The following is a 23,751-nucleotide window of genomic DNA, read 5'->3' as shown; positions in this document are numbered from 1 at the left end:
GAAAAACCATGGACACTAAGAGCTCAAAAATCAGGAAAATTAAAAGGCCTAATATTTTTTAATTCATATTTTTTAAACCAGTCTCATCGTGTTGGGGGCCTGACTCACGATTTTTGAATGCCTGTGGTTTTTGAATGCTTTGCACACCGTGGTGCAGATCAGGTAATACTGAAGATATGCTTGTACTCTGGTGCGCACTGCTCTGAGTTCCTCGGCAATGTCCCTAGTCATAATGGGGGTGGATTATAAGAACACAGAGTCAAATTCTCTGCTTGTGTTCATTGGTGCAGCTCCATTCAAGTTGATGGCTCATACTCTTGGCTGCTAATAGCAGACTTAACTTTGAATTTTGCTTTTTATTTTATTTGCAGATGAAGTAATGAAAATAACTAGGGAAAGGTTTGGAAAAGTAACAGCTGTGTGTGGAAGAGAAGACTTAGCAAGGTGTGGACGTCAGCTGTTAGGATTGCAATATTGCCATTCAGCTATGGGTGTTGAAAAAAATAAATAAAAGTTGCCCTTAAAAGTACATGCTCTTTTTTTGCTATAATTACATTAGAAAGCTCACAGGCATAAAATGGTAAGGCATGTTGAGGTATCATACTCATGCATAGTGGAGAACTCTGCAAAGCAGCATATTGGAGAGGTTTTGAGACTAAGATTTTACGTTGATAGGGCACTGTATTCAGGATGAGTGCCCAAAGCAAACCACATATTTAATCCCAAAACATAGAAGACACAAGCATAACCCACTAGGGAACAGGATTAATATGTTAGAGATGGGTTGTTTAGCATCTGCAACCAGAAAGAATTTGGGAGGTTAAAAGAGGATGGAATGAATGAATCACTCTGTGTGTCATCTCCAGACTGGATACATAAAAAGTAATAATCTGCAGAAGAAATGGAGCACTTTCTTATTGCTAGAATGTATTTAGCCCATAGCACTTGACTTTAATAATAAAAACCAGTGTTACTTTTCAGGGACAGAACTGGGCACATGGCATCATTATTCCAGTACTAATAATCCAAAGCAGTGAATGCATTAACTCCAGTTTGGCTGTGCTATCTATTGGGGTGGGTATTTGCTAGCAGGGAAGAGTTAATGGGGAGAGTCATTGCATCGTCCCAGCAGGTGATTGATGGGCCCTATAGCACAACGACCATATTCAGGAGTTATTAGGTACTTTCAGCATTTAGACATACACTGACCTTTGCAATGGTACCTGAAAAATATTTGCATAAACATCAGTCAGGCGTAAAGCTCTGGTTTGGCTAGGATGACAAAAACCCCTGACTTTGTTTCCACCACTACCATTGTGCTACTGAGTGACAGAGCAATGCCTGGGTTAGACAACTCAAGTGAAGTGGCAGGAGCAGAAGCAAGTTAGATGACCTAAGTGCAGACCGGGGTTACCAGTGGCAGATCTTCTCCAGGTTGGACCTAAGCAGGAGTTGGAGGAACGGCTGACAGAAGAAAGGAACAACTCAGCCTAGTATACAGAGAAGCAGGACCATACTGAAATGGAGGCCCAAGAGCAGCAGTAAAAGGCCCTCTCACTGGGCAGAGTTTTGGAGGAAATGCCAAAGTAAACAAACTTCTGTTTCTGAAGGCTTCTTTTTTCCAGTCTCCCACTTCCCTCCAAGACTCTTTAGATGGAGAGACTGCCAGCAGTTTATGAATCTGCATCTCTCCTAGGCAGACTTGAAAGAAGGGAGACAGGCCTCTTCTTATTCCCTCTGACCACTTTCAAGCTGCTGTCTTTTCCCAAATATGTGTGTGATCTGGTGACACTACTACTAATTAGCAGGTTGAGCAGCTTCTTCAGGGCATGAAAAGTCCTCTGCCTTACTTGCTTTTTGTAGAGAATTAACCCTTTTCCTGCCTGAACAAGTACAGAGTGTGCCCATCCCAGCACAACTCTGCTAAGGTCAGGGACGACACATCTTCTATGGTTCTATTTCTATACTGTGTAATTAAACCTCTTTTCAATGCTTACAATTTCAATTTCTAATGAATAGAAGAAACACCGTTACTCATCAGCAATAGACTTGTACTCTACGAGTTAAAGGCCTGGAAGAAGATACTACTTGACAGCACTAAGATTTACTTATATTTTTTTTAAATTCAAGTGGAAGAGCAATGGCCTTTGGAACGGTTGGATCCTTGGCTCGACATTCTAGTGGAGAGTGAGTCTTCTCAGATTGAAAAGGCACGTCTAGATCAAAGCGACTTTCATAATTCTCCCATGAGGGTTGCTGGAAGGCTGCTATTTGACTTCCGTGGAGCTTTTGTATACTGTAGGCATTGCATGGCAAGGCACCAGTAGTGGCAGAAGAAATTTTTGTTGGAGCTTTATATTCTCGCTCCTCAATCTTTGTTCACATGGTTAGGCACAGCACTTATTTATCACTAGTGTCAGAGAATGAAACTTTTCCTTTTGGGGCATTATTTCAGCTTGGGCTTCTCAAGGGCTGTGGGAGTATGTAGATTATGCTGCAACTGTACTGCTAGAATTGTGGGAGTTAGGTGAGGGTGGTATAGAGAGTGGACATTCTGATTCTTCATAGCTATAGAAGATAAATGAACATGATGGAAAGCATTCCTGGCTTCTTAAAGCACTATATAGAACAAAGTCTTGTCTCTATAGATCTGTAACTTACTGAACTTCAGAAATGGCTTTTTTTAAACTTGTTAATTACTTCCCATAAGAGTTAAAAACCTTGACTTTTAAAACTTTTCACAGTTTTTGTTTTTTTGTTTTGTAATACTTAAAAAGAAATAATTTTCTTTCTCTTGTTAGCTGTAACTTTCTGGCAGATTTCTTTTGAACAGCCCTGCAAATTGAGGCTTCTGGCTCTCTTCCTCATAATGACTGAATGATGAATGCAGTTTCTCTTGGCTTTCAGAACACACAGTGGAAGTCCCAGCTTGGAGTCATGAACCTCAGGCAATACAGTACACAACATGGGCTGAGCTGTGAAAATTGGAAATATGCACTTAGAGAGAGCAGGCTCTTATTAAATAGGAGGAGGAAAGGTAAAAACTTCTTCAATTTCACAAGTCAAAACTGTGATCAATTTGTGTCAATCAAGACTATTGCTAAATAAGTCTTATGAAATACAGTTAACTAATTAAAGTCTAACCCAAACTTTGTAGAATTTTATTCAAAAGTTAGAAAATGCTACTTTTTCCAACTGCAATAAGCATCAGTTAGGTACAACAGTCATTGACTTATCTGTATGATATTTATATTTGTAATATAATGTATGTGTCTTAGAGCTGGGACTAGATACACTCAGTTCCTCCCTGAAATGGGAGGAAAACTGCCATAGAAATGTATTGGGTACCAGCCATTTGAATAGCCTTAAAGACTTTTCAATCCAGGCATAAGTATCAACAGTGAACGACCATAGATCTCTTGCAGAGTGAGGTGATGATACTAGAGTTTCCAAAGAAAAAAGGTTTGTTAAAGTGAGATGGTGAGGTTAAAGGTGTAAATATACAATAATTTTAAAGGATATGTGACGGGGGTAGACCTTAATAGAATGTTTAACATTCTAAAAATGCAAACATCCCAAATGCCATGAAATTCATAGTTATGGTTACAAGTTGGGGAAAAAAAATTAAACAAAGGGATAACAAATGAAAGAATGAAAATGCAGCAAAGTGCCCCAAACAGTCTTCAGCTTTGCTGTCATGTTGCTGTCATCCTGTGCCCGTCCCGCCTCATGAAAAGTAGACAACATATGTGACAGATATCACAGCTAGTTGATATGTTAAACCCTGGATAGCTTTCTGGACCTAGAACTGAGGTGTCTGGTATAACATAAATATTGACATTTTGCCCCCAATATAATCCATCTGTATAAGCCATACTAGATGTAGTTTAAGATACCTCCACTATGGGTGATACAGATGGATTATTTTGTCAGGATTTAAAGGGACCTGCAACCACAGAGACCTCTGTGAGTAGCAAAGGGCTAAACTGGTTGTAAGATGTCCATCTCTTGAGGTGAGGGAAGTAAACCCCTGATTCTGTAGAGACTTAAACACGTGCTTCACTTTTATGCATTGACTTTAATTTCAGTGGGACTATACACAGCGTATATAATGAAGCACATGTGCAATTCTTTGCAGGATTCGGGACTATGTTAGGAAGGTGGAGAGAGAGAATCTCCCCCACTTACTGAGAAAACAGTGTGGTACTGAGTTCTTGCTCTGACTGGATATTTGCAAAGTTCAAATCCAGAACTATATTGGAATTTACCTGATGTCTGGGGCATTCAGATCTTGCATTTTGATCTAGTCCTTTTTTAGAGATAATGGGTTACCAAGAAGTATTTTATGTGCGCAGGACTCAATTTTTTACAACATATGTGTCTCTACAATGTATGCATGATGTGAAAATGAATGATCCATTTGCATTCACAGTATTCCCTTTCCGAGTCTGGAAAGTGGACATACTGATAAATATTTGTCACTCATTTTAAAAGCAATCATGGGCCTGATCCTGGGATTTTTTTCCTGAGCAAGGTGGCAGGCTTGCAAGATTGGTCTCCAGTTTGTTACACTTAGAAAGAAAACATACTTTTTCCTTCATTCCTTCAGAGGGTGATTAAGGTTATGGCCCCAAAACGGTGGCACATGTGGACACTTGCTCCCATGCAGAGTCTCACGATAGTCAATGGGACTTCTCTCATGGAGGTAAGGCTCCGCAAGGGTGGGTCAGTTTGCAGAACTGAACTATTACAGTTGTGTTGAAAAGTATCTCCATAATGCTAGCTTTCTTAATTCTCTGAAGCCTGGTTTTACTACTGCTCCCCCACACCAACTCTTTGTGTGGACGTGCTTACATACCCCAAAAGACTGATTCTTAATACAGGCAGTTCATAATTAATAATGTCGTCAGTTTTGATTTTACTTCTTCAGGAAAGAGGAAATCCAAAGCAAAATAGGAGAAACAATGAGTTGTGAAAATCAGTGTTGTGACTTGACAGAGTTATCAACAGATAATATGAGAGAAATCTTGGAATTTAGATTTTTTGACTGCTGGAGCAGTAGCTCCCTGTGGACTGGAAAGATGCATAAATATTAATAAGATGAGATTCTTCACATTCCTGAGAACTGAGATTTTGAAGACCACTGGTATGTGGCCCCATTCCAGCTTTTATGTATAAGAGACAATTACTTACCACTCATGTATATAAACCTGTAAGCTATTCTCAACCTTGACTATTCTGATTGTATTGCTCCATTGTAATATTTGTATCTGTGTGGATCATTTACTAGCGATACATTGCTAAATGAGCTCTATACTATTGAAGGCAAACAGGTATCTACTGGGAATAAATAATATCTTAAACTGTCCGAATTTGAGACCTATTTGCATTTTGTAATTAGTGCTCCATATAAAATGCCCCTGCAACTACAGTAGTACTAATATTAATCATCATAATGATTAATTATAGCAGTGTCAGACACAATCAAAAACCCCACACAGTTGACAAGATAAGTGCCTAAAGCTTATGATTTCACTCTCAAATGGGAGGGAAAATGTAGCCAATATGTAATAATTAAATTACATATATAGCCACTATAAAAATAATTTAGCAACATCTTCTGTTCAGATCGTTTGGGTTTGTTTAGCCTGCATCAGGTGCTCTAGCTACAGGCCAAATTCCGTCACTGACATTCTGACCTGGTTTGGGGCTGTGCAGAGCTCTGACTGAGGGTGGAACATGTAGCACTGCATGGCTGATCCTTGGCTTTTCTCAGTGTTTCTTGTGTGGTTCATGGATCACATAGTACTTTTGTAGAGGAGTTGGAGATAGAAAATGAAGATAGAAAATGAAATGTCATACATCTCCACCTTTGCTTTATAGCTGCTCATCTGGAGATTTTTCTTCCCTTTGATAATTGCCGGAGGCAGAGTGGGGACAGAGAGCCCCAAATCCTCAGCTGGTGGAAACAGTCATAGCTCTATCAACTATACTGATTCACAACAGCTGAAGATCTGTCCAAGGGACTGTATCTGTTTTTAAAATAATTCAGTCACCTTTTATTTGGCGACACTTCCACATAACTACATCTCATATCAAATTGTTTAAAACTCCCACAATGGGATATGGACATTCCCTTGGGAGAAATTGTCTACGCTTGAGCAAATGCCTCATGTTTCCCCTTTCCGCCGCAATCTCATCTTCTTTACCTGATGATTCCAATACACTACCTGTGTCACAAGGCTGTTTAGCAAGCAGCCTTCATCCCACATGGGTGAAGACTCCCATAATAATGAGCAAAATTACTGTGTGAAGCTTTTCAAAGACCATAATCAGTGGAGAGGAATCTAAATGTTCAGGGTCCCTTTGGAAGCAAAAGGATACAGGGTGCACCACATCTGATGCATGATCTACATGATGAATGATGTAAAATATGTGATATGAATTCTCATCTTGATATCAACCAGTTTTATGTCCAATGAAATATGCATGATTGCTTCTCAATTAATCAGAGAAATTAGAGATTGAAAAAGATTTATTAGGTTACCTCCTTCAGTGGAGGAATAATTATTATTTTGGTGCCCTGTCCATTTGGTGTTGGTAAGGTCTATTGTTTGCTGTGTGTAATCCCAAGAGAGACAGCTAGGTAGAATTATGAAAATTTTGGAATGAAACTGAGACTTATGGGTCTCGGGGACTGCTCAGCCATGCTAGGAGAAAAGGCTTCTTGTACAACCTCTGCATTTCCATTACAATCTGATCTTGAGGAATAACACAAGTGAAATCTGCACTTCAGTTTGGATTTAGATGAATGCCAAAAGAATTGGGAAGATCTAATGGATTTTTATCTCTAGATCTGACAGCATCCTTTGGGGCTCATCAAACAAGTAGACAATTTTAGGCTACATCTGAATAATATAAATTACAGTGTAGGTTCTGATTTATTTTTTAAACTGTTCATCCAGACTTTTCTTACCATTATTTATATGTTTATAATAGTAGTGTCTAGAGGCCTCTGCTGAGATCAGTTATGCCCTGTTCAAATGGAGTAAGAGTCATTTTCCCTGCAAAAGAGCTTTTTTTTTTTTTTTTATGGTTCAAGTAGAAATTCGGAGGCAGGGAGAATGTTGTTCCTCTACTTACCTGGTGTGTGATGTGTTTAACAAAGTGCTGCATAATCTGTCATTTAAACAAATGTAGCCATAATGATTATACTATTTGAAAGCTATTTTATTGTTTTAGGAAAGTGGCCCAGCAAACAAATACAGAACAAAGACAAATGTTAACGTTGCATCTTTGTTATTATCATGATATCATCAGTAGATAGCTATTGTGCAAAAAATGGAAAGGCTACCTAAATGGCTGGACAAATAGGGTCACTTCTAGCTGACCTAGGGATGGTTCTTCAAGCAGCTCTGGAGCAAGGCCCGTTAGAGACAGGAGCAGTTCAAGCACAACCATTCAATTTGGCTCAAGGTTCTGTGTGTGACTTTCTCCCTATTTGCGACTCCAATGTTTTGACAACTGGAGCGGTTCCTACCTATAGAGGTTTGTAGTGGAGTAAATAGGTAATGTATGTGTCCAGAAGTGAGGTGAGTTCACTGGCAGAAAAAAAGCGAGATGGAGGTTCTGCATTCCCTAGGAGAAGGGGGGAACTTAAGACATACCTGGTCTGTGAGAGGCATCATGACTCCACAGGTAGCTTAAATGATCACACAGAGCTCTCAGTCATCTTAAAGGAGCACTTACTGAACCCTACATGGCACTAGAGCATGACTAGTATAGATCATACTTGTACTGATGGGTCTTTTGACCCACAGGTTACCTGCCTGCAGCTGCAGGTGAGGCATCATTGCTTGAAGTCGCATCACTAGTGCCACAGCAACATCTGCTCCCTTTGTTTCCATCTCTGTCTCTCGGTTTTTGTGCCTTATTATAAATGGCTTTCAACATCTGCCCCTCCTGACCCGGTAATTGATACCCCCTTCCTGTTCTTCACGTCTTCCCTTTAAAATGTGCTTCTTCTGTGGGAGTACAAATCCATTGTTAACAGCATCATTATTGTGGTTTTTTTTAAAGTACTTACCCCACAAGCTGTATGTATTACTAACCAGAGGTACTGTATGATCATATAGCTGTTAACCTCATTTTCCCTGCTCTTAGCCCTATGTTGCCGTGTCTTAGGCTGGACCCTATCTTGGAACCCTTTGTTCACTCAGCTAGTTCTTGCTCAGATGAGCAGTCTTACGTTCAAGTCAGTATATTGTTACAAGATCAGGCCCTAAGAACCCTTAGGGCCAAGGACAGTGTCTCTCATGTATCCATGAAGACTCATGGCACACAAGAGGAGACTTTTGAAGTTTACAGTGGGCACACAGTATGTTTCTGTTCCCTGATTGGATGAGCATAGCTCTTAAGGAGCCTGATTCTTCAAGGTACTCAAGAATGTTCATGACTTAAGGCACATGAGTAGTCCCACTAAATGTATCTTGCTGGATTGGGGCCACAATCAGGTTTCTGGTGTGAAGGCTCATGTCTGAATTCAAAATTTGCTTTTCCCAAATATTCTTCCATATTTTCTCTTAAAGTGTGCTGTTACCACAAACATTCCTCCTAGTTTACTCACTCATTAGAATACTCATGGGTAGCAAGCACAAAGGAGTATGGAGAGGAAGGGCGGTGGTGGTGGTGTGGTTAAACACGTGGACTGGGAATCAGGAGACTTGGAATCCTGGCTCTGCTTCAGATTTTCCTTTGTGACTTTAGGCATTGTGTCTCAATACCCCATCTGTAAAATGGGATAAGAATACTTCCCTGTCTCAAAGGGGTATTGTGAGGATAAATATTTGTGAGGTGCTAGGGGACAAAGGCCATATATGGAAAGTGATTAAATAGATTAAACAAAAGTTGAAGCAAATATATTTAAAGTTTTGAAAGAGCAATTATAAAGCACTTGCCCAGCTCTATTCAATATACATGCCTACTGTGCCTATTACCAGTACCTAAAAGTCAAATTGATACCACATATCTGTGATTGTTTCAATGAATTAATGTTGAATTTTGAATTAGGTGGGTTTTGCATGTGAACATTTCACACAGCTCAGTGCTAGCAAGAGGTAAACTGATCAAAATGGAGTTTCCCACTCAGGTATTATTTTTTTACTTTTAAACTCAATTAAACATTATTCATAAAAATAAGCCCCCACTCAAAACTCATTATTATTTTCTTCCAGTCCCTGGTTTCTAGTTCTAAATCATAGCTAACATATGTGAACTAGAACAAGTGTACTAGGTAATTTTCTTTCTTCTACCATGTGGTCTGGTATCCTTTTTGCCCATTTTAACTAATATTCAGTGCTCAGCATCTCAGAGTATTCCCCAAGCACATAAAGGAATCTTTATTTTCATACCCTTCAAAAAAAGTACTCGTCTTTCTGCAATAATGGTCCCTAGGACTGTTGGGCAATTTTGGTGGAGCACCAAAATGATTCACCGATTCAGACTGAATACAGTGAATAATTTCCTTAAAAAGAAACCTGAAAACAAAAATGCTGAAAATGTCAAAATGGTGTTCATTCTACCAGATTTTTTCCCCCTGTTTTGGAAAGAAAACAGCAGCAGATGGATATATTCTGGTCCCCATTTTTTCTAAATTGGGGCATCACATATGATAGAGGCAATAGGACAACATAACAGGAATTATAGGGTGGAGATACAATAGTCCCTAGTGGTAATTCATTTTGCTTTAACTTTGCAGTGGATTCTCTGGGGGCTGAATTACTGGCTTATACAATAGGGTGGCAGTTCCATCTCTTCAGTGGAAAATAACTATAACATTCTGGCTTGAGTTTACCTGGGGAATAAATTATGACTATTTTATATGTATGTTCTAAATTGTGCTTTGTTACATCTGTGGAAATCCAGAGTAATTCCACCTATAAACTGGTGTAATTGCCAGCAGAATTTGGCCCTATGAGCCCACTTCCAAACACAGTCAGCAAGGGGACAGTAAAGCGTGCACAGAACTAGAACTACTAATGATTAGGAGTGACCCTTCTGGAACAGCTCAGGCGCATGATGAGACTCCAAAGCTCCAGACACACTGCAATCAGAAAACTAACATTAGCTCAGACAGGATGCATGAGTCAAAGATATTGCAATGAGATGAAAAACATGGTATTCAGGCATCTGCCGCCCTCCAACTGCCAGGCACTATTTGCGGTTCATGCTGCTGATCGGAGCATACTGGAAAAGAAACAAAAACAGTTTAAATTGGGTTTAGCAGCTAACACCTCTCATGTGACTTACTGAAAAAGAGAAGGTTTTAGCTGCAATGCCATGGACAGGGGGACAGCCTGTTTTTTTACTTTTTTCAAATCTGTCCATCTGAAATGGTAAGGTTTACAAGTCTGAAACTCAGAGTCTACGCTGACTAGAAAAAAAGCACATGTGGTCGTAAAGGTTGAGGTCAAGATTATGCTGTCTATTTTCTTTTATAACAGGTTCCTCTACTGAATTAATACCTGGGGTTCACACACAAACCAAAATAGTGATCTTATGATATGGTCCATTTATCTGGTTTGGCTTAGAGGCTAAATTAAAAACCAGAGCCTGGTGACCTTGGTCAGATTTTAAAATAGTTATTCCTCTTTCAGACCAGACTTCACTTCAGTAGTAACACTTACAGGTATTTGGATGAATGATTGTAGTCAGCAAACATTTCAACAACACAGGACATGACCTTCCATATACAATTTATGCCAAATAATGTGAATTTGCTGTGAGTTTTGGATTGAAACTATTGTGCTAATAAGGGAAAGTGTCTTTCCCTTCCCCACAAACCTTTATCTGAAACATGAACTAAATGTGAACTATATCTTGAGGTTTGAAAAAAAAGTAATTATATTATTTCATTATTTGTCATTTTTTATGCCCTACTTCTTGGATCCAGCCAGACAAGAGACCTGACTTTCTTGCCACATCAGTTTTGCATTCGTGCAACTTCATTAATTGCAGTGGTTATTCCTGATTTATACCAGTGTAAGAGAAAGAAGAGTCAGACCCAGGAAAAAAAGCTATTCTCCTGGCATTTCTGGCATTTTCCAGAAGCAAGATGTACCGAAATTCTTGAGAGAGGGTCTGTTTTCTTGAAATTTCCAGGCCAGTTATATTCACCCAAGAGGGTCTAATAGTTTAGATAATCATTACCTCAGCCTCTGAATATTTTGTTATTGTTATTAAATAGACCTAAACAGTTATTAAGATGGTTTTTACTGTAGTCATTCTTCTTTCATCTTTTATACAGATAGAGTCGATTTCAAAATAGTTTTGTGGGGAAAAAAACTGCACAGCGAAACCCCATCAGTTATTTTTAGACACACTATAGTAAGAATAAAAATGACCTTATGTTTGCTGTTAAATGTTCAGCTCCTTTTCCTAGCTTTATAAAACTGAAAAATAAGATTGTTACATATTTTTACTTGTAGCATTTTTCCCACTTACTAACCTTCTTTACAATAAATCAAGGAGATTGCACTGGTCAATGGGTGTAGGATTGCTTGCTTAGATATAACTGGGGGCAGAATTTGACTCTGTATGTATGCTTCCCAAACTCTCAATCTCTAAGTTTGTGTCAGTGCATTGTTTGGCCTATTGATTACATAAAAGGGCCCATTTTATTTTATAGAATAATTGATTGCCTCCAAGCATTGATTAACCACCAGCGTTATCTTCAATCAATCCCAACTGACCTAATTCCATCCTGTGAACAAACCCATCAGCTTTACTGACAAAATCCCCAGTGGGAGAATTGCAATAGGATATGTAGGGATCTGCCTAGACTGTCAATTTGCTTGATTTGTTAAGTGAGGCAGAAGCTCAGAAACATTGCTAGAAAATTGCTGAGCTTTCAACAATTAGAATCATATTTGCTGTGGCTACTTTATTCCAAAAGCAAAACCTAATAATGTCTTTGCTGCTTTATTGTCTATATCAAAGTGAAGTAGTCTCCTTGCCTTATAAGGTAAACTTTAGTCGATAACTGTCTGTCAGTCAGATACTTTATTTGACTAGATTGGTGTAGCTAGAAGGTCTTGCCAAAGGACAATTAGGACATCTACTGCCCAGAATATTTATTGTAGAACAGCTCAGTTATGTGAAAAACAACTTTTAAATGATGTGACTGTGACTGTTTTATTGTGCTTCTTTAGGTTTGGTAGGAGTAGATTTTCTTTGAAGACTTCTAAGGTTTCCTTTTGATTTCTTCCGAAACATTAACTGAACCCTCCCCCCAACCAAAAAAACAACCCACCTTCAAAAGAATAAAGACAAAAAATATGTTGAACATTATCCCAACAAACCTTTCAATAATGTAATAGCTTGTGAGAGCACTTTAAGCTTTCCATAGCTTTAATTTCTGATCTGAATATTTTCTATACATTTTGTAGTAAGCAATGAAATTATATGTAGAATCTCAAAAATAGATATGGAGGGCCAGATTCTCAGCTGTACCAGACCTCCACTTTGTGCAGATGAAGGGAATGTGAGGGGAAAGGTGTGTCTAATCTGCCTGGGTGCTACTCTAAATTATGCCACTTGCAACAGCCCCTAATGGTCTGTTACCCTAGCTGAGGATCACTGGAATGCAGTAGTGTTTTTGTATACCTTTTCATTCTAGCCATGCCCCCAATACAATACCTATGCCGGAGGTTCCTAGTTGGATTGCTTCATGGCACCCAAGGATTCTCTTATGTGAGAGGAATGCCTTGGTAACTGCCATCTGCTTTCACTTCCAGAATGAGGCAAACAGCCAAGGGAGGCAGAGGAGAGGCTCTGGGCGAAAGGGTGAAATTCAGCCACCCCAAAATGCAAGGGTAAGCATGAGCAAGAAAAAAATCAACTGGACATTAATGCTCTCTGATTTCTATTTCCTATTGCAATTATTACAAAAAATAATTGAAGTCCTGATTATGGGTTAACTTTGAGTTTACAAAGCAGGGCGCACTGGCATTCTCCAAACATCATTAGAAAAACAGCCAGTTCAAACATCCTGCAAGTAAAGCTTGTGGCAAATGGCTTTGGACTCTATACAGAAGAAGGTATTATGCACAAAGATGAAACTTATGCTTAGTAAAGGAAACTACAAATTGTGAAATATTTGGCACTTATTTGTTTGAAAGTGTAGTAACTGTTGCATCAATATGCAGAACTCAGAGTATTCTCAACATTGGGATGTTTCATTTTCTGGCCACAAGGATAAACAGAAAAATGGAAAGAGTTTTCGAAAACTGTAGTCAAACATGAATCTTTATCGACTTTTTGGAACAAAGTACAGTTTAACAGATTATCCTGGTGAAACTAACAGAAAAACTGCAGATATGTCTTTGGGAAGTCAAATGTCTCTTTCAGTGCATATTTGATACAATAGGCCTTCTATAATTTTGTGCAAGGTATGTGCAGTCATAAAGAATTACACAGACTGTTAAGGAGGAGTGCTTTTACTTTAGATCGATAAGGATCAGGTTAGCATTAGTGGTGCCAGCAATCAGATAAAATTTCACTTCAAAACTGGCGCTATGCTGATCTACCTGTATTCGTTACCACTGTTGTAAGCTATGAATTAGGCCCTGGCCTAATTATAATCGTTTAAAGTCAGCAATATGTCATTACTAACTTTCTAACTATGGAGATGCTGGTGGTGAGCCCACAGGTGCTGTTCTACTTAGACCTCCACTTAAAGCAGCACTTAAATTCCACTTTAATGATTTGAAATTCTTCACTAAATTGGACACATTAACTCTGCAAAAGATAACGGATCCCTCACCCTCCACCCTGGATTTAACTGTAAAGATTTAAAGAGGAATGATTTAAAAATGCTCCCCTTTTAAAAAGTGGTTAAGGGAAGAGCTGATATATTCTTCTGAGTAACAACCGTGTTAGTCTGTATTCGCAAAAAGAAAAGGAGTACTTGTGGCACCTTAGAGACTAACCAATTTATTTGAGCATAAGCTTTCGTGAGCTACAGCTCACTTCATCGGATGCATACTGTGGAAACTGCAGAAGACATTATATACACAGAGACCATGAAACAATACCTCCTCCCACCCCACTCTCCTGCTGGTAATAGCTTATCCAAAGTGACCACTCTCCCTACAATGTGCATGATAATCAAGGTGGGCCATTTCCAGCACAAATCCATCACATTGTAGGGAGAGTGGTCACTTTGGATGAACTATTACCAGCAGGAGAGTGAGTTTGTGTGTGTATGGGGGTGGGGGGTGAGAAAACCTGGATTTGTGCTGGAAATGGCCCACCTTGATTATCATACACATTGTAGGGAGAGTGATCACTTTGGATAAGCTATTACCAGCAGGAGAGTGAGTTTGTGTGTGTGTGTTTTGGGGAGGGGTGTGTGAGAAAACCTGGATTTATGCTGGAAATGGCCCACCTTGATTTTCATACACATTGTAAGGAGAGTGGTCACTTTGGATAAGCTATTACCAGCAGGAGAGTGGGGTGGGAGGAGGTATTGTTTCATGGTCTCTGTGTATATAATGTCTTCTGCAGTTTCCACAGTATGCATCCGATGAAGTGAGCTGTAGCTCACGAAAGCTCATGCTCAAATAAATTGGTTAGTCTCTAAGGTGCCACAAGTACTCCTTTTCTTTTTGCTGATATATTCTTGTCTCTCTAAAACCACAAATGCCCCCAAACGCCAAGCTGGAGATGTGCGCGCACACCCACAGAGCCCCCCACCTTCTCAAGCTTAGGCCACATTTCTAACTTACATAAAAATAAAGTTATTCTTCTTCATTGACTGAACAGTTTCCACTCACTACTTTCCTTCTGCAGTGCTGTCATCCGGCTTCCCTTCCAGCAGATGTGATCAGCATACTGGATCCTCTGAGCCTGGGAGTTAGTCTGGCTTAGTAGGGGAGGCAGTGGGGTATATGGGAAGAAACAGGGCTAGTGAGGGAGCAGGGTGTCGTGCAGAGAGACAGAGGGAGAAACCTTAAACTATTGGTCCTCCCCCTCTCTGTGTCCCATCTATGGCCCCTTTTTATCTTGCGGCCTGGGGACAAGGGAGCTCAGTGTGTCTTGGGACATGGCTATGCTACAGCTGCAGCTCTGCAACTATACGGTTGTAGGCCTGTAGTGTCCATGCCTCCTGCATTGACAGACGGGCTTTTCCCATTAATGGGGGTAAACCACTTCCCTCCCTGGCGGTAGGTAGGTCAATGCAAGAATTCTTCTGTCAGCCTAGCCAGGTGTACACAGGAGGTTAGGCTGACTTCACTATGACACTCGGAGGTGTGAAAAATTCACACTCCTGAGTGATATAGCTAGTTTCCGTCTAAATTTTCAGTGTAGACCACCGCTCCACAGCAGAATCACGGACTCACCACTTTTATCTGCAAAAATGGTTTTGAAACACTTTCTGTATTAATCCAGCTCTAAGCCATCCAAAGGGAATAGCTATTAATAAGCATGTATAGTAACAGGAATGATTCTAATAAATCACCTACTTTTTATCACCCTTGAAAACAATTTAATAAGCAACTTAACTGTTCAGACGGAGAGCCAATCTAGCATATGCCATCATTGAAATAATTCTTCAGAGTCGCTGTATCAAGATATATATGCAACATTATAAGAAAACTGTGCAGTCAATAAACAAGAATAGAATGTCTATAGTTATGACACTTCACATAAACATTAATTTTTTAATGTTACTCCTCTTGCTTTTTTCATTTAAACACGCTGGCTAGTTCCTAGAAGATGTAGCAACTTCCTCAGTAAGTAGTGAAAGACAAAACTGCACTACATTTCCTGGAGAAACTATAACAACACATTTCCAGATAATTACAGAATGAGAGAGAGAGTGAGATTTATTATTCAGACCATTAAATGAAAGGAACTCAACACCCAACAATATCAGAGGGGTAACCGGGTTAGTCTGTATCCACAAAAACAATGAGGAGGCCGGTGGCACCTTAAAGACTGACAGATTTATTTGGGCATAAGCTTTCGTGGGTAAAAAAACCTCACTTCTTCAGATGCATGGAGTGAAAATTACAGATACAGACAGAGATATATTTCAGAGTAACAGCCGTGTTAGTCTGTATTCGCAAAAAGAAAAGGAGTACTTGTGGCACCTTAGAGACTAACCAATTTATTCGAGCATGAGCTTTCGTGAGCTACAGCTCACTTCATCGGATGCATACCATGGAAACTGCAAAAGACATTATATACACAGAGACCATGAAACAATACCTCCTCCCACCCCACTCTCCTGCTGGTAATAGCTTCTCTAAAGTGATCACTCTCCTTACAATGTGTATGATAATCAAGGTGGGCCATTTCCAGCACAAATCCAGGTTTTCTCACCCCCCCCCTGTTTTTTTTTCCCAAAAACCACACACACAAACTCACTCTCTTGCTGGTAAAAGCTTATCCAAAGTGACCACTCTCCTTACAATGTGTATGAAAATCAAGGTGGGCCATTTCCAGCACAAATCCAGGTTTTCTCACCCCCCACCCTCATACACACACAAACTCACTCTCCTGCTGGTAATAGTTATAGTGGCACATGAAGAGAAGGGAGTTACCTTACAAGTGGAGAACCAGTGTTGACAAGGCCAATTCAGTCAGGGTGGATGTGGTCCACTCCCAGTAATTGATGAGGAAGTGTCAATATCAAGAGAGGGAACATTGCTTTTGTAGTGCGCCAGCCACTCCCAGTCCCTGTTCAAGCCCAAATTAATGGTGTTAAGTTTGCAAATGAATTGTAGCTCTGCAGTTTCTCTTTGAAGTCTGTTTTTGAAGCTTTTTTGTTGAAGGATGGCTACTTTTAAATTTGCCATTGAATGTCCAGGGAGATTGAAGTGTCCTCTTGCTGGCTTTTGTATGTTACGATTCCTGATGTCAGATTTGTGTCCATTTACCCTTTTATGTAGAGACTGTCCAGTTTGAGCAATGTACATGGCAGAGGGGCATTGCTGGCACATGATGGCATATATCACATTAATAGATGTGCAGGTGAATGAGCTCCTGATGGTGTGGCTCATGTGGCTGGGTCTTCTGATGGTGCCCCTCTTGCTCTGTCAATCTGTTTCCTAATAGTGTAACTGATAACAAAATTCCCTGCTAAAGAGAAGAACAACATGATCAGCATGCTAGAGACAACTGTTCCTTGTTTTCCGAACTGGCTGCTTACACTGTTTTAGTTGGTCAGTACCAGAGCTGTTCAGTGGTTCTAATTTTCACTTCACTAAATCTCTGAGATTAAATCTGCCATTATTGGACTTCTTCAGATTCACAGCTGTCCTAAAGCGTAATCATCTACCCCTCTGTCATTTCCATCAGTTATCCCTGGAAATGCAGTGTTATCATATGGAAAGAAATTAGATAGCGATTATGTGGCTATTTAATGGATGAGAGGGAAGATTTACCATTGTTTTTATAATTCCCCTTACAAATTTGTTAAAAGAAGAAAGCTCTTGGCAGCTGCTCCTCTACATCACTGAAAGTGATGAGAATGTGCTCTGTTGCTTTTCAACTAGCAGAATTCATGAGGTCTAGAGCCTGATGAAGCTTTACTAGAATGTTATCAAAGACTCGTACTCTTCATGGTCATTGAGCAGATACCGCACCACTCCCATACGCCTTCCCCTGTATATATTTTCTGGGCTTTCCCCACACTCTTGCAATTCCTTCTGTGTCACCAGATTTCATTATTTATTTTGTTCTCCATGGTTAAATAGGGAATCCATGAAGTACTTAGCCACCACTGCAATCCACAAAACTTCCACTTGCCTGCCATGCTCCTAAGGTCACTTGGCACCAACTCTTCTGCAGTAACAGTTTCCTAGGTGCTTATGTTTCTGTCAGAGTTAGAATGACTCTAGAGACTAGCGGTTAGGGCACCTCCCTGCAGCCTAAACATAGGAGTCTAAACCCCATCAGACTTGAAAATCTGGGCCTTAGTGCATGGCAGACTCAGGCGGGGGTTAGATCTATCGCCCAGCTTGCCACGAACTAAACATACATCTGCATTTGAGCTGTGAAGTGTGATTCCCAGCTTGTATAGACGTATGAGTGGTAGCTCTGCTCAAGCTCACACACTGAAAATTGCTAGGCCCCCAATTACATACCAAGGGGGTCTGGGCGAGTAGGTACTTGGGTGGCTAGCCTGACCCACCCCCTGCTGTGCTCCGACTACTTTGTTATTTTGTAACATGCTAGCTTTAGAGCATCTTCATGAACTCAGAATCACACCTCCCAGGTACGTATCCTAAGTGTTTGTGTAAATGAGCCCTCAGATCATATGGGTATGAGGCTTCTTATCTCTGCATGGTCAGTGTACATGCTCTGATTGGTTGCACAGTAGCAGCTGTGTTAGTCTGTATCCGCAAAAAGAAAAGGAGGACTTGTGGCACCTTAGAGACTAACCAATTTATTTGAACATAAGCTTTCGTGAGCTACAGCTCACTTCATCGGATGAAACTGATTGTGTCTCTTATACAATATTCTTCCCCTCGTAGTACTATAGACATAGGATAGACCTGATCACTACAGTCGCAGGGAGGGAGTTTGCTAAATGTGCACAAACAGATTTGTAACAAGGGATGAGAAGTCAGAGATAGGGTGAATTTAAATAAGAGAGCAAATGAGGGTAGATGTGAGTGTGAGGCAGCAGGGGACAGGAAGTGTGGAAAGGGGAACGTTATTAGGGGGCTCCTTAGAGGAGAAGGGCAGAGATAGTAGAAGGGGAGGAGATGTTTTTGTTTGCTGCATGTGTTTGGTAAAAACCAACCAACAAAAAAAAAACAAAAAAACAAATCCCTCCGCTTTAGTGGCAACTAGAGTTCAGCACAAGATCCCCAAAGTCACATTGTTCCCATCTCCTCCTCATTTTGTGAGGTTGTCTTTGTAAGGATTTTTATTTTGACTTGTCTGTAATGTAAATCTCTAACGGAACATTTTTACTCTTTCAACTAAACTTTAATGATTTACATTAATTGCATTGTACGAAATACATGTGAATTCACTGTACTATAAAATTCTATATTTGTAATTCATCTACAGGAGTGTCCGGAATCCCCAGTCTAATATGGGCCCTATTGTAGTAGGCGTACAAACTTACGGTAAGGTCATGTCCGCACACACAAGTTATATTGCTTTAACTGCACTGGTATAGTGATCCAACCCCTCTCGTGCGGATGCAATTATCTGAGTATAAAAGTGCTGACAGCTTATTCCTCTACAGGAAGGGGAGTCAGAGATACCAGCCTGGCACCTTTATTGTGGTATAGTTACATGCACTCTAGGCGGTTGTACAAGTATCTATTTAGATTTAAAAAATCATACCCCTACCTGAATTATACTGGTACAAAAACAGCATGTAAGCCATGCTTAAGAGGCTGCTCCTGCTTTGAAGAGCTTACGGGTTAAAACCCTGACATTACAATGTACAGCACATGGTTGGACTATTGTACTCATGCAGAACCCTATTGATAGTCCTGTGTGCTATGACTTGCAGGCTGCGAGCCTACATTTAAAACCAGGCACAGTAAGTGGGTATATTAACAGATAGGAAATGAGCAAAGAGAGAGGAGAACAGACATTGGAACATTTTTATGTAAAATGGATGGATGCAAAAATTGGCAGATATAGAGAAACAATCAAATAAACATATCAGTAATCCGTGTTGACACCTGCCTACCTAGTAGAAAGTTGTTTCTCTATTTTTCCTTTTGGCCTCAGGGTGGTGGGGGCGAAGAGAGAGAGAAGAAGAGATAAATGGTTAACCTTTTGCAAAAGATTATTCAGAGTGAGAATCTGGCTGTAATTTATCTGCTAGTGTCCGATAAGACACTTTTAGTTTCAGTTAAAATTGAAGGGGTTAGGGAAGCATTATTAATTAATAACTGGATATAATATCCTAAGTGCCAATGATGAAATTCTGTGCTATCTGCAATCCATTTCTTAGGGCTATTTTGTGCTAGGCTTGTTAAAAAGTAACCACTGAAGTATTAGAAAAACAAGTTTTAAAAAGTTCCGTTGGTAATTTATTATATTTATTGACTTCTAAGGGATTGTTCAGACATTCTTCCTTTATTTGCATGGTCCTTGTGAGAGATTTTTGTCTCATTCCATTAGTGAATAATTAAATTGGCCATTGTTACGGATGTCTCTATCTCCCTGCTCTGGAATGCTTACATGGTGGAGGAGCTTTTTAGCTTTACATTCAGCCTCCCCAGACTACACCTACTTTCTTACCTTTCTGCGTGGCACTTAGGACTCAAAGGTGAAGGTATTAGGGACTGGTTATAACCTCTGGTGACAGGCAGCATAAGCTGAAGTAGAGCTGGAAATTCTCAGATAGAATGTTTTTCTCTCTGAGAATACTGATTTGTTAAAATCCAAAGATTTTGTGGAGATTGTTCCATTTCAATAAAGTTGCAGTGGAACACAGGCATGGTCTCCTGCCAGCTCACCCACCTGACTTCTCAGCAGCCTGGGCTTCTAGGTCCCCAGGTCTCTGGCAGCCCATTTTGTGGTCCGATGGGATGCCAGTAGTGTGGAAGCCCTGGGAACTGTGGATCCCAAGCTTTGAGGCTCCTAGATCCACAAAGGCTTGCAGACTCCTGGCTCCCTTCAGACCACTAGTCAGGTTAATGGGGAGCCAGGAGCCTGCAAACCCCAGCTCCCAGTTCCTCAGCAGCCTGCGCTTCCAGGGTCCATGGTCAAAGTATCTAAATCGTCTGCAAAATAGAATCACCTTTTCTCTGCACGACTCTAGTCCAGAGTACGGGGCGCCTGACTGGGAGTCAGGAGGAATGAGTTATTCCTAGCCATGCCATTGGCTTGCTGTCACTCTGGTATTAATTTAGATGGAATAAGTGGGCCAAATGTAATAAGTCACTCTGGTATTAATTTAGATGGAATAAGTGGGCCAAATGTATTGACATAACCTCATTACTGTTTAAGATTAAACAGTTTTAAAGGCAGGCTGGGGTTTGGTATACAGATACCTTAGCCTGCTTAGTACCATGACAAATACACCATTTAATTTTTTTAACCTTTTATTCAAAGAAGGAAAAACAGTTAAAGCATTTGAAATGTGGGGTATCAAATAAGGCTTTCATTTTAACATTCCCTTTAGCAGGAGCATGTTTTAGAAGGAAAACAAACAAGCCTTGTTTGACCTTTTTTTTAGATGGTATGAAAGATGGTAATAATTGTCATTTAAAAAAAAGGAGAAAAAAAGAAAGATGAGGCTAGCTGAGATGAGCTGGAGCTGTTGTTGCTGCTCTTGTTAATCCTGTCTGGGATTCAGTAGGAGCTGGTAAGGGGTAGCAAGGTCATCTGGCTCCCTCTCTCTGGCCTGGTCTAATCAAAATATTTTTAAGATCAGGATGATGAAGGCCCAGTGTCCCAAGATAGAGTGGGGGGAGGGAGAGACGGTTGGCAGCCATGATGGTGAAGCTTCCTTCAGTAGCTTTTTTTGTTCTTTCAAGTGTTCTTTTTGTTATTCTTTTGTTACTTTCCCACCCCATTTTTCTTTTAAGGACCCCCAAAAGAAAAGATAGGTGGAATAGCCCATCCCTTCATTACTTTGTTTACCAGTTAGGCCTAATATCTGACATAGCAATTTGGCTTCTTAACTTTCCGTTTCACATTTTCTGTTTTTAACAAGCATAATTACAACACAGTTCTTGAATCATATTAATTTGGTCTTTTTTGTTTAAACTAATTCAATTTTTGTCTCCCTTTTGCACCTTGTCCCATTAACATTTCTTATGGTACCTTATCATAACTCTTTATAAACTTTGACATATGTTTTACAGTTGATCTCACAATTTGGGTAAATTTTCCTGAGTTGGGACCTTAATCTCTTTCTGCCTCAGTTGTCTTGCCTGTAATGATGATTATGCCTACCTGTCTTTGTAAAGGTTTTTGAGATGTACAGCTGAAAAGGGCTAAGTAACAGCAATACCCAGTCTTGAACAGCTTTCTCCTATGGGTGAAGAGAATCACAAAGTAATTACATCGCAGTAGTGGTTTGTGATGTGTCTTATGATGTTGCGTCAATGTGTTGTTATAAAAGTCCTCATCCCGGGGAAAAAGGATTTCAATTGATCTCATGTGACCAGGTCCTCTAGTTTAACATTCTCCAAGCTGCATGGCGTATATATTTGAAGAAACCTGGGGTAGGACTCCTGTAATCATCCTTCTGTTTGCCAGATTCTGTATGGCCCTTACAGTGTGGCACAGTGGTGGGTGAGAAGAGAGGGTGAAAGGGAGTGGTGGGTCATGGTGAACCAGTATTTGTGTTTCTCCAATCTCATTATATAGATCAGTGGTTCACAACCAGGGGTACACATACCCCTGGGGGTATGCAGAGGTCTTCCAGAGAATACATCAACTCATCTAGATATTTGCCTAGTTTTACAAAAGGCTATGTAAAAAGCAATAGTGAAGTCAGTACAAACTAAAATTTCATACAGACAAAGACTTGTTTATACTGCTCTATATACTGCACACTGAAATGCAAGTACAAAATTTATATTCCAATTGATTTATTTCATAATTATATGGTAAAATGAGGAATGAGTATATGTAACAAGGATACTGAGTGGGATTGTATGCCCATGCTGAAGCCTGTGACACCACATACATCTTCATTGCTATTTTAACCATGTTAGTTAGATTAAAGCTAGTATGGGTATGCTGACCTGAGCTGCAATCACACCTCTGATTGCAGTGTAGACATAACCTAAGGGTGGGCTTTTCATTAACACTCAGCCTAATTCTGCTCCTACCAAAGGCAATGGGAGTTTTGCCATTGCCTGCAATGGGAACAAGGTTAGACCAATTCTTTTGAAAATCTCTCCCAACATCACAAATCTGAAGGGGTGGGGGAATAAAACCCAGGTTTCCTTTCTCCTTCCAAACCAGGAATTCACAGTAGGAACTGCTTATTATGTGATGGAATTTATCTGGAAACACAAATCGATGGATTGAGATGAGTTCCTTTAACTAAAGATTCTGGCCAGATAGAACATTGCTATTCAGTTTGAATTCAGCATCTTCAGGGCTTTATTCACAATTTGGTTTTCTTATTTTTGGGCCTACATAGCCTTCAGGGATTTTATAGTGACCCCTTTGGTGAACTTAGTTTTGACTTCAAAATAGACTGCCAGATCGTCAGGGATAGCCCATAAGAAGCACACAGTACAGGTATGGATGAATGAAAAGGCAGCATGAAATTCAACTTTTCACTCTCCCAGTCCCAGGCCAGCAATGTGCCATTGTGGCCCCCCTCCCCACTTCCCCGCCCCCCCGCCCAGTAAATAGAGTAGTCAGGAGGTTGCATTGTATTATGCTGGCTGCCAAATACCCCCAAGGTGCCAAAATATCAGCCAGGGTTTTGTGGGTCTTGGGGGAGCCCCAGCTATGATCAATATATTAATACAGTATTTTCAGCAGGCAGCCATCTTATAGAAGCTGCTACACCAGTTTTGTGCCACCAGGGGATCTTCCCATTCCTCCCATTGTTGATAATGCTGCCCCATATCCAATTTCAATTGGAGAGATGCAGGAAATCAGCTCATTGTACTTGAGCAACTGTCTGGGTCAGATTCTGAACTTTGTTCCTGTGGAACTTAAAGTATAGGATTTAGGAACAGTTCTTTTCCTGTAACCATTTTGATATGTTCTATTTGACAATAAATCGTTATAAACCAA

This window comes from Caretta caretta, chromosome 4 (assembly GCF_965140235.1).
Source record: "Caretta caretta isolate rCarCar2 chromosome 4, rCarCar1.hap1, whole genome shotgun sequence".
NCBI classification, from domain to species: Eukaryota; Metazoa; Chordata; order Testudines; family Cheloniidae; genus Caretta; species Caretta caretta.
This window is presented reverse-complemented; position numbering follows the sequence as displayed.